At 40.8% G+C, this 10,000-nt stretch overlaps 1 protein-coding gene across 1 annotated transcript in view; it reads left to right on the top strand.

Annotated features, from left to right (window-relative positions):
* LOC135114160 (extracellular matrix organizing protein FRAS1-like) overlaps window positions 1-10,000 on the top strand; it is an 80,006-nt gene that overhangs the window by 21,601 nt on the left and 48,405 nt on the right. The gene's annotated exons all lie outside the window — the stretch shown is intronic.

Here is a 10,000-nt window from a genome sequence, read left to right as displayed (position 1 = left end):
AACAGGCGGCCTTATTAGGGGAGACGAGCGTATCTTCGCCTTACTGGGCAAGTCGAGGCTATAACTGACCCCGGGACAAATGGCCGGCTCTGTACTCCCTTCCCTTCCTCCTCTCAATCCTTCTAGCTTCTCCCCTCCTCTCCCTTTCCCTTTCATTCTCATCTCATCCCTCTCTTATGTTCGTCTGATCCCAATTTCTCTTCTCTTCTTTTCGTCTAATCTCAATCCCTCCTCTTCTTTTCTCTTCGTCTAATCTCAGTTCCTCCTCCTCTCTTCTATTCGTCTTATCTCAACCCTTCCTCCTCTCTTCTATTCGTCTTATCTCAATCCCTCCTCCTCTCTTCTGTCCGTCTGATCTCATCCCCCTCCAGGATTCTTCAGTATCAAGAGTTTTATTTTCTGCAAAGACGAATGAAAGGCAAGACGAGTCCGCCGCTTTGCTCGCTTATTTCAGTCAAGGGTAGAGTTCTTGAGCTTAACCGCGTGGACATGGATATCCTCTTAATGCTTGAGAGAGAGAGAGAGAGAGAGAGAGAGAGAGAGAGAGAGAGAGAGAGAGAGAGAGAGAGAGAGAGAGAGAGAGAGAGATGCAGAATGATAGATTAACAGACAGACAGACGGACACAGATTCATACAGTCATATATACATACAGACAGGCAATCAGATAGTTAGAGACAGGCAGACAGACAGAAAGTCAAACAGATAAGTAGACAGGAAGACGAATCGGCAGACAGATAGATACATAGATAATCAGATGGACGAGAAAACAACGGTGAATAAGCAGATGGCGAAGAGGACAGAGGGATAGACAAATAGATAGATAAATAAGTAGATAGACAGACAGACGAATAGAAAAAAAATATAGGTAAGTAGATAAATACATTAATAGATAGAGATATGGATACAAACAACATAGGTATAGATAAACAGACAGACAGACCGGCAAACAAACAGATACACAGACGGATAAACACACTCAGTCACCCAACCCAGCAGAGGGAATCAGGATGTTGCTGCTTTTACAACCGAATGGCCTATAAATCTCACGAGGTGTAAGAATCACGTCGCTGTGGCACGCGTCAGGACGTCTGTTTACGTGTCTGGCTCAGGGAAGGAAGGCTGGGACTCGTAAAGGCTAGAGGTGCCCGGAGGTGCTGAGGTGCTGAGGCGCTGCTGCCAGGCGATGTCTCTAACGTTGGCGGGGAGTGGAGGTTGGAGTCTGGCACATCACACTCACACCTGGCCACCCACCCACTCAGACACATCAGTTGTCATACACCCGCATACCTTACTGGTAATGCTAGAATCAAAAACTTAACCTGGGATCTAATTATTCCCCCAGACACCAGTTGTCATACCAGAATCAAAACCATAATTTGGGAATAATTATTGAATCGCACACTTAATCAGAGACACAGCGCTTCTTAGGTAAGATGTAGATTACGTATGTTAAGGTTTCGTAAAGATGCTCACAAGTGGCGCTCGTCTTTTCACCAGTGGACAAGATTTCACTGCAGATTTTACAGGAACCAGCGAACCTTGACGCCTCGCCTGCCGCGCCGCGCAGTGCAGGACTCAGAGTGTGGAGGTAACGAGAAGGTTTGTCCGACATGACTTTTTGGTGATAGGACAGTACATTCCTCTCTCTCTCTCTCTCTCTCTCTCTCTCTCTCTCTCTCTCTCTCTCTCTCTCTCTCTCTCTCGATCACAAACTTTTTTTTCGCTTTTTGTAAATAAAAATCTCTCAGCTACTGCTGATTATCATTTCGTTTGGCGTAACCGTCATCCTCCAAGGGGAAGGAAGGAAGCAAAGCGGTGCCGTTTAGATTAAATTTTGGTTAGATTCGGTATCACCATCTCGTTTGAGCGTTTGATTGTAGCGTTTCTTAACTTTTACCTATGATTGCATCCAAGACTGAAGGCGAGGCAAGACAGGACAAGAAAAGAAACCATTATGGAGGATTTTATTTGATTGTATCATTTTACAGGTCCTAAATGATATCGAAGACTGATAGACTGAAGCACAAAGAAAACTAGAAAAACATACCCTTTGCTATACGGATGGTACATAAACTTGCCATACGAGTTACAGCCATGACCATCGTGCTTTTTGATATTATTTTAATAATTTATCAACTTCATTATCCTTTTTGTTATTTTCTCATCTCAACACCATTTCTTTAGTTCTTGTGTCCTGTAACTGTTGCCTATCCAAAGTGACTGAGTATTGTTGTAGCAGCTGTTCTATGAAAGTCCAACAGTTCTTGTAGACTACAAGGCCAAGGTCACAGTAGTGGTCCACTGAGGACACCCCCTGTCTCGTGGGACGCGGGTGCAGTGGTGCGTGGAAGGGTCGACGGGATGCTTAGATAAATACTTTATGAATATTACTCGTCTATTCATTAAACTCACTCTCGTGCGAGCCATCAAGTGAAATAATAAACACTCGTTCGAAACCTTGGCTATTATACATAAGAACATTACAGCTGTCTGGCGAGCGGCGTGCGTATCACGCTTTTGGTGTTTGAACTAGTACATGTACTAATAATTAGGCTACCACACACACACACACACACACACACACACACACACACACACACACAGCGGGGAAAGAAATGAGTCTGAACATCCTTCTTAAGCGCGTCCATGAGCATCAGGTCAGCAAGGCTGTGCCGCGTGTTTACAGTAACAACACTGTCTCGCCGCGCCCCGTCGCAGCTGTGGCAGACGGTGGTTGCGTCCCTGCCTCTGTACCCTCCCCGTCCTCTCTCTCTCTCTCTCTCTCTCTCTCTCTCTCTCTCTCTCTCTCATTTGCATATGAGATAAATGTCGAGTGGCAACGATATATATATATATATATATATATATATATATATATATATATATATATATATATATATATATATATATATATATATATATATATATAGATAGATAGATAGATAGATAGATAGATAGATAGATAGATATTTAGATATTTATTCATTAATTTATTTTCCATTGCAATAATTAGTAGCAAGTAAGTAATAAGTAAGTAATTATGTTGACGTTTGTGTGGAGTGTGAGTGATCGCGTGGTGGTGTACCCCACCTCGCCTTCCGGATCCCCCGCGTGTATCCGTGACGCCTGCTTGTGTGAAGGCATTGCTTTGAAGAAGAGTAGAGGAGAAAGCAATAAAAGGGGCAATGCCCCGGTGAACAAGGAAGCCATGGACTGCCTGCGTCTTGGCCACTCAACCTCTCAGTGTCCTGAAAGGATCTCAACGCAAAAAAGTAACGCGTCCTGTCTTCTATTCAAAGGTTGGCTGTGAATTTCCTTCACCCATAAATTGCTTTACTGTATCAGTTCAGAGTTGTGGTGGTGGTGGTGGTGGTTTCACCTCAAACGAGATAGTATATTTGCGACATAAATTTTCACAACACCTGATCAGTGTCTTGGTGCAGTACACGCTTTGGTTACCACCATAGGTACCCTTGATGGATATCAGTCTGCCGGCCAGTCTGGTTTGGGTTCGAATGCAGGGTGGCGGCCAGCGCCCACGTAACTGTTGCGTACATGTTTTTGAGACGCTTTGGAAAATACTGAAATCCTGAATCTAAAATGGATAGTAAGTACAGTGACCCTTTATCCCTTATTACATAAACGTTATACTGGCATGCATATACATTATTGCGTGTAGTATGCACATATATTTCATATGAAAAAATGTTTTTGAAAAAATAAGGAGAGTAAAAGGAAGATCAACAAAACTATTCTTAGGCCAACAAACAGACCTTGTGTAGTAAGACATAAGTAACTGAACTTGTTTGCCTTGTCGAAAAGGAAGATGTGTAGTGAACAAATAAAAAATGTTGAAATATGCGAAGGCTTCGATAGCATAAATACTTCATAGTCCATCAGTCAAACATAAGAAGAAGACTCGACAATTGTAAGATAACTAGAAGAATATTCTCGTCCAACAAAGCCAAACACTTCTTCAGTTGGATCGTTAAGTCTGGAGATATTATGATCTGACATAACAGAAAAAAATAAATAAAATTAAGTAAATAAATAAAAAAAAATCTCTGATATTTTTATTTATTTATTCATTATGAAATGTCGCCTTTTTCTCTCTCTCTCCAAGTTTATCACTGACGATGTAGACTTTCTTGGAGTAATAGTTGGAGTAGTGATAGCAAAGAAAAAAAAATCCATGCTTCTCTGCATGTTGCTTGTTACTTTCCTGTCAGCCACGCGTGGAGGGAGCAACAGGTGGGGAGAAGCCTCAAGTTTTATTATCCTAAACCTCTTACTTGAATAAACACTATAGTATATCATAAACAGTTTGTTAAGGACCACCATGTTAATTCCGGTTAGCTCTTATTTACTGTTATCTTCAGGATATAAAGAAAATCTTGAGCAACTTTAAGCGTCAAGGAAGCAGAGTGGAGCACGCCATGTCAGGGAAACAAGAACTGTATGATATATATATATATATATATATATATATATATATATATATATATATATATATATATATATATATATATATATATATATATATATATATATATATATATATATATATATATATATATATATATATATATATATATATATATATATATATATATATATATATATATATATATATATATATATATATATATATATATATATATATATATATATATATATATATATATATATATATATATATATATATATATATATATATATATATATATATATATTATGACTTACTGTTAGGGTGGATGGCAATATTTAGCAACTGTATCAGCTGAATGTGCGGACGCTAGTAAATAGATAAGTAAATAGGTAAACTTTCAAGATGAATGTGATTCGCTGCCCTCAGTCATTTCTCTACCGAATGGAAATTTCAGGACAACCTCACTTCTCATGTTCAGTTCCCCATAAACACTACTCACACAAGGGACCTTTCATTGTTTTGTGGCGCGTGGTAACACTGTTGCGCGACCCATTACATGAAGCAAGGTACACAGTAGTATTCCTTATATTGAGAGGGACTTTGTAGGTCACACTGCAGCGCCACACTCTTGCACTGTTTGGTTGACGTTAATGGTATTCTCTTGGAGCCTGTTGCTTTATTGTTGTTGTTGTTGTTGTTGTTGTTGTTGTTGTTGTTGTCGTTGTTGTTGTTGTCGTTGTTGTTGTTGTCGTTGTTGTTGTTGTTGTTGCTGTTGTTGTTATCGCAATTTTCAGTTAAATTACAAGATTATTGGACAATTTAATCACAAGACGTGAAATGCATTCATATCTAAACACAAGGAAATCTACGTAAATATACAATATGAACATTTCATATTTTTACCAACCCGTGTATCTGCATATAATTTCCATACCAACCATTATAATATATCAACTAACCATACAATTTACCAAGTAATCATACAGTCTTCGGGAGTAACCATGCAATTTATGAGTAACCACATCCTTTACAGATTAACCTTACAATATACTAAGCAACCATGTAATTTCCCAAGTAACTGTACCATATAATTTCCCGAGTAACCAAACCATCCGCGGAGAAACCCAAGTAGAAACACGACGAAGCCTCCAAAGAAACGCAGGCACCATGTGGAGTCCCGCTGTCCCCGCGGCCTCGCCCTACCACAATGGGAGACTTGCTCTAAGGAGACACGACACTCACACAAACAAGCCGGGGACACGAGTTACAGCCCCAGAGGCACCTGATAATGCTTAGGATGTTCGGCGAAACTGTCGGCTTGGAAACAGTAATTATCTCAGTGGATTTGTGGCGCTGGGAAGGGAAGGGAAGGGGGAGGAAGAGTGAGCGGCGAGGCATTCCCGAATATGGCGGATGGCGACGCACTCACCAGACGTTTCCTTTCCCTCCCTCTCTCTCTCTCTCTCTCTCTCTCTCTCTCTCTCTCTCTCTCTCTCTCTCTCTCTCTCTCTGAAAATTACATGTCTAGTTTCCATTATTCTAATTTTCTCATCTCTCTATTTGAACTCTTCTCCCTCGCCCTCCTTCCTTCTCTCCCTCATTCTTTTCTTCCACTCCACTCCACCCCACAGCGCTTCACTTTCTCCCTTCTCCCTCCCTCCCTCCCTCGTGTAAAAAACTAAATAGAACCACGCGTTAGTACTTGAGTGGTGGCGAGTGATCGTGGTGGAGTGGTGGTGGTGGTGGTGGTGGTGGTGGTTGTGAATAATAACAGTGGCGTGGGTGAGTGATGATGATGATGGTGGCGGTGTTTGTAGCAATGGTTTTGGTGATGATAGCAATGAATGATGTCAGGCATTGGTGATAGCAGTGATGATAGTGGTGAGGATGGTGATGATGGTGGTTGTTTATGTAGTGGTTGGTGTTGTTGTAGTTGTTGTTGTAAAGGATGTTGATAGTGGTGGCAAGCGTGTTACAGTGGTGTTGTGTTATTATGATGGTGAAAGGGTGGTGATGATGGCTCGGCTGCTGTACTGGTGATGGTGTTGTATGGTGGCTGGTCGTGGTGGTGATAGTGATGATATTAAATAGGTAAAGTGTGTTTATTTATCTGTGTCATCAAAAGTCGTCACAGTGACTCATGAGTGGTGATAGTGGCACTTCTGCGGTACTGGTGATAGTGATGCATGTGGTGACAGGTCGTGGTGGTGATGGTGATGATATTATTTCCTATCTAATTATGTACATCTCGAAAACATCTGTCACTGGTGAAGACGGCTAGAGTGAAGCACGAATGATGATGATGATGATGTATGTGTAACTTGCTGTGGTGATGGTGATACTATTACTACTTCTTATTTATCTAGTATTATCTATATTAACAAGTCAGATCTGCGTCACGGCCTGCAGTACATCATGGGACGCAGCTCGTGTTTTGACGGCTGGATGTGTTGACGGCGATTGTATATCAGAGTCAAAGGCCCGTGCTGTTCCTCGGTGCGCCACTTCACCCTCGTAGCAACTGAAGTGTTCGCCAGCTTTTCCGCGTCTCATCTCGACAGTTTAAGTTTAACAGTACATTGAAAGAAAAGTACATAAATGGGAATACAAGAAAAAGGATGAAGGAAGGATGGGGAAGGATACAAAGGAAGGAAATAACATTAACTCGACAATTAGTAGCAGAAGTTATAATGATTTTCAGGGATGTTTTCATCATAGTGTTGTTGTTTTTTTTTTTTATAAGGATTCTGCATCCTAAATAGAGAAAACACCAATGGGTAACCCGACTAGTCATTTATGTAGCCTTTGAAAAATCGTCTTTGTGAGAGTCCGAAGCGTTTAAGGATAGTTGAAGTTCATGGGAATTGTACATTTTCAAGTGAACCGTTGAATAATTCTCCTCTTGACACAATATTACAAGCTACGAAGCAAGGCGAGTCTTTATCATCGCCACTCCAACACGTTGAACCATTTGGCCATAGCCTGCCAGTTCTTAGCAGTGAAAGCTGTGATTGCTTGTCTTGTGAGGTTTCTGAGAGATAGTAAATTGTTTCGTTTTCTGTTTTGGTTGTTGTGATAGTGATTACATTAATTACTATTCATTAATAAATGTTCATATTTCAACTGTTAACATATTACACTGAATACTATATTTTCACTTGAAGCTGTGTAGGAGTGCACGGTAGTTTGCAGTGACAACTTTCTTGGTCTTTAGGCTGCTCATGCCAGGGATCACAGCAATAGATCACCTGTCGCCACATTACTCGGACTTCTGCGTCTTTTGATACACCTATCAGCCGCTTGTCACCCTTCAATGTATCCATGTCCTGTGCCTTCTCTTTGGCCTTTTTCTTCCTTTTGCCTGACCGGTTCATATCCAATATCTTCCACCTCACGTACTCCTCACCTTTCCTCTGCACATATCAAACTACCTCAATCTCCTTACCTTTGTCTCAAAATTTTACTACTGTAGGTGATCTTAAACATGCTAATTTCTAACTATTTTCAGCTTTGTAACTCTAAATGAAAAACGCAGTAAGTTCAAAGGGACAGGAGTTGTGTTTATTATCCTAGACATGAATGCTGCCTACCAAACACGAATCAATTATCTCTTCGTCCATTTCCATAATCAATAAGGCAGACATGCAATCCATCTTTAGGAGACGTGCCTCAGCTTAAGGTACAAGTTGCGGTGCATTGTTTGTTTCTTGTTGCCTCAGAAAAGAATGTTAGTTTTTTTCTTAGGTAATTCACAACGGGATTTCTTAATTACGGGGAAATTACCTCCGGGAAAGCAATTTGGCATTTTTTCGGGGTGACGACCGCTCATTCAACAGCTGTAATTTTTATGTTACATTTATGATTATATTTTCCACTATAATTGTAGTTGTGAAATTACAACACAAGTATACAATTTGGTCAGCATTTTCAAATGTTTCGTCGCAAGTACTTTTAACCGGTTTTGGTGGTGGTTAGTGGGTTTTGCAAGGATGTTTTCATGATTGCAATAATAGTTCGACAAAGATCCTGTGAGAAGAAAGACATCTGACTAATCATTTCTGTGGCCTCTGAAAGTATTCCTTATGGGAACCCAAAGCGTTCAAGAATACGGGACTGATATGCTGTGGTACCGTAGCGAATACTGAATACTGTTGTTGTTATGTTAATTTTGGGATGTAACCTAAATCTAGTAGGGAAATCTTATATTCAAATATGCTCGTGCGTGTTTTCTTCGTTAGACACGTATGCTCAGGTGGTCTTCATGGGATATTAGAATTGATTACAGGTTCTCTCTATAATAAGAAATGAAATTATGTACGCATGGTATTGAATAGTATGTGGTGATGTCTGCTTTGGTAGTATATGTTAGGGGTGTGCCCAAGTGTTTTGCTCAGAGTGGCGCTGTATGTACATACAAGTATGGGATGTCAATGTACATTGATATCACATTCCCATTCTGAACACACACACACACTCACACACACACACACACATATTCTCTCTCTCTCTCTCTCTCTCTCTCTCTCTCTCTCTCTCTCTCTCTCTCTCTCTCTCTCTCTCTCTCTCTCTCTCTCTCTCTCTCTCTCTCCTCTGATATCTGCTGATGCACATAGAGTTAAAAAAAATGTTGAGAAAACACGTCCCTTATTCTTTTAAAATTTAGGAAGAACCGTTTTCATCTCCAATCTTGTTCGGTGCATACAGTACAATATTCACTCAGTCAATATGACTAGCAATAACTGTTCCAGTTATCTAAGAAGCAACTTATAAGAAATTATTAGAAAATGGTTGGGCTATGCCAGTGCTGCGAACCTCATAATTTGTTTCACGCATCGGATAAATGTAAAAATCACTAATGAAAGTAATGTGAAAGATTCTCCTTTCTCTCATCAGAATTACATATTCTTTAATGTAGCAAAATGATCTTTCCTGTCCCCTTGTCCCCTACCTACGTCAAGGCCTTGCCTTTGTTTACGTCCCTACTTGCATGCATTGCTTTGATAACTAAGAGAGAGAGAGAGAGAGAGAGAGAGAGAGAGAGAGAGAGAGAGAGAGAGAGAGAGAGAGAGAGGTGAGGGGAGGGCAACTATGCGAAACATCTGGTTGACTTATCCAAGAGAAAGCTGATTGACTAATAAATAACGGTGTTGGCACCGCAACATCTGAAGTCGTATGGCACGAACCAAACAGATGAGCACCGGAAGCCTCCCTGCCCATGCTTCCCTTATCATGGAGAAGTACTGCGGTGGTGTCATAAAGCGAGATAGTAGATTAACGTAAGTACTCGTGTATCATCGAATAAGTTGCACAAACGCATTCATAAAACATGCAGCGCGTTCCCTCTCGGCTGGTGATGGACGGCGAGCAGAAAGGTCGCAACTGTGTGCTTCCTGTAATACTTCTTGCTACTTTGGCGCAGGTGTACTGTCAGGAAGGTGGCAAGGGGATGGGTGCGCGCCTTGCCAACCACCTTATGAACACTAAGACTTTGTGCACCATGCAATAGAAGCAATGGAGAGTGCAAGCATAATTTATACTTGTGTTTGCTGCTTCGGTTTTCCAGATCTCGA

The sequence above is a fragment of the Scylla paramamosain genome, chromosome 2, assembly GCF_035594125.1.
Source record: "Scylla paramamosain isolate STU-SP2022 chromosome 2, ASM3559412v1, whole genome shotgun sequence".
NCBI lineage: Eukaryota > Metazoa > Arthropoda > Malacostraca > Decapoda > Portunidae > Scylla > Scylla paramamosain.
The sequence above is the reverse complement of the archived record's forward strand: the minus strand, read 5'-3'. Positions and strand labels throughout refer to the sequence as shown.